Below are 2,780 nucleotides of genomic sequence, written 5' to 3' on the forward strand. Positions count from 1 at the left end.
GCGGTCCCGGGCTTGTTCACATTCTCTCCGTACACGCACATCACCTGCAACTTGTGTGTGTGTGTGTGTGTGTGTGTGTGTGTGTGTGTGTGTGTGTAAGATGGGTGGTATTGGACTAACGGGTCTCGGGAGCCCGTAGGCTCTGGGATACCGAAGGGTTCGGGTGATGGAAGGAGGAGTGCAGCTGTGATGCCTCCTCTTCCGCCGCTCCCGGAGGCCGAAGCCCCCGCCGTGCGGTAGAGACGGAGTCCGGAGGGTCCCGGGCTGGCGGAGGAACCCGGGACGTGGCTGTCTGTGAAGTTGCCGGCCCCGGGTTTCTACTTCCGTCGGGGCCTCCGCACCTTTTGCTGGCTTCGGTCTCACTTAAAAGTTTTACGGAAGAAATGAGTGGAGTTAAAGGCGGCCTTCCTCGTTCCTGGTCGAGGCTGTGCTGTCCGCCTAGGCGAGAAGCCCGGTGACGCTCAGTGACTGGCGATCGTTTCTGAATGCAAGCTGAAGTTTCCTTTAGTGAAAGCAGTGCCAGGGCTTTAGAATTTGCATTTATTCCGGGCCCCGGGAGCGCGGTGTTACCTCCGTGAAAGTCTTAACATACGGGTACCACACTCTCGGAAGGAGCCTAAACATCAACTTCCTTTGGGTCCTAGGAGATGCCTGCAACATCCAGAAGCCCGAATGCAACACTTTTTTTCCCCTTCCCTCTCCGTTTTCATAAAACTGTTGGTCATAAAACTCCTTTCTTAATCTTCAGGACAGTTTCTAATAAATATAAGGAAATATGCACTGACATGAACCCTTAGATTCTTGGTGAAATGGTAGACGGTATTGAGTTAAAATCTGTTCCTGAGGGAGGCTGTACTTGAGTTTAGTTCATAGTTGAACACATTTTCTGTCATGCTTGATGTTAGGAATGTCTAGACTTCTGGAATAAGTGCAACTTTTGGTTTGCCCTTTGAAACAACGTAAGTGGAAGTGGGGGGGGGCATAGAAATTTGAAAATATTTACGTATTTACATATGTTTATGTTGAGTTATTAGGGAACACTTCCTGTTATTTGACCACATTTGTTTCCAAATGTTAATGAATACATTTCTTTTGCAATTATGGACGATGAGTTTTCTAGATTTAAAGGGTTAAGAATCACAGTGGACTGAACTGGTTAAATGTATATTTAAAATGGTTAGATGTCTACATTCTGAGCTCTTTTTATTGAAATACTTCTAAATGGACCAAGATCTTTAGTAAGCTTTCTATGTTGAACAACTCTAGTTTGTAGTTCTTTTGTAATACTAAATCAGAAGGAAAAATTCACTGTAAAAAAGGCAAAACTTCTGCACTTCTTTCTTGACTTCTTAAGATCCTCATTTAATTTTTAAAAGTTCATTTTCTATAATTTTTTTCCCTGAGGGCTTGAATTGCAGTGACTTCTGTAAATACTTTGTGTATTAGAAAGGAGCTGAGAAACTTTCACATTTTTTGCATCCTAATTAATGCTGTACCAATAAAAATGAATGAATGTAGGTATCATTTGTTGGCAGAAACTTTTTATTCTAAGTATACTATGTAGAGCTATCTGTAACCCAATATGATAACTCTTGGGGAATGAGAATTGCCTGCATATTTAACCAAGCAACAAATACAACCTTTAAAACATTTTCAGTTTCTATAATACTTCCGTTTTAAAGTAAACTTACATGGTGGAAAAACAAGGGCAAAATTTATAGATATGAGTGACTTTATATCTCTTTCATTTGAAAAGTACTTGATCTTGAAGATAAAATAAAACTAGTTCTTCCAAAGAGAACTAATTACCTATGTTTATACTTTAGAACTTTGGATATTTAATTTACTTTATTATTTTTGGGAGCTACTTTACAGTTAGCTATAACCTGAAAATTCTGTTTATTCAAAAGTAAATAAATACTTTAGATTTATGAGTAGATTTTTCTAGAAGTACTTCTAACCCAGTTTTGGTTTTTATCTCTTCAGTAGATAGATATTGATATTAAAAGTACTTGTATTTGGGGGGAAAATTGCAGATTTTTTTTTTTTCACAATCTTTGGGGAGTTACAGTATTTCCCGTTTTAGTGACAAATTTGCTTCATAACATTTTCTGATACTATAGAAAAATAAAGAAAAGGTAGGTTTGCTTCATGTAGGCATATGAAATAATGAGTGTAACAGACTAGTAAGGAAGTTAACAAATTTTTTGCTCTTTGTTTTAAAATTTTTAAGTGTAGAAAGTTCTTTCTATTATGATTACATAAAATCATACTTTCCGTGTGCTTGCTTAAATAAGCATATGAAGACAACTTATGCAAATAGTGATACAATCTTAGCAGAAGATACTACTAAATAAGATTTTATTTGTTACATAGACTTCTAGTGGATTTTGTAATACAAAGAAGCAAAAGAAACCAAGGTACCAGGTAGGGCAGTTTTACAGACAGAGTTACTCTGAGTTACACTGTAATGTTTGAATAGAATTATATACAAGATTGATGTCAAGGGATCCAATACTATGATAGGAGTCATTCTGGTTGATTATACAGGTGACTGTCCTTACTAAGGACGATTTCTACCTGTGATACTTAAATGAATTTCAGTGTGACTTTGACCAGATATTTTAAAAAGAGCTATATACTAAAATTGATGTCTCTTGTAGAAAGTCTGTCTTTGAAAAGAAATAGAACAGACATTAGGATTTTAAGTTTTCAGAGTTATTTTTATCATTTTTTACCTTGGTTTTGTTCATTCAACCTTTTCTTCAATTTAAATAGTA

General features: G+C 37.1%; 1 protein-coding gene across 3 annotated transcripts in view; it reads left to right on the plus strand.

The window, feature by feature from the left end:
- Window positions 1–2,780, plus strand: part of CNOT2 (CCR4-NOT transcription complex, subunit 2) — a 133,855-nt gene that overhangs the window by 758 nt on the left and 130,317 nt on the right. The window lies entirely within an intron of this gene.

The sequence above is a fragment of the Myotis brandtii genome, unplaced genomic scaffold (assembly GCF_000412655.1).
Source record: "Myotis brandtii unplaced genomic scaffold, ASM41265v1 scaffold2204, whole genome shotgun sequence".
Taxonomy (NCBI): domain Eukaryota; kingdom Metazoa; phylum Chordata; class Mammalia; order Chiroptera; family Vespertilionidae; genus Myotis; species Myotis brandtii.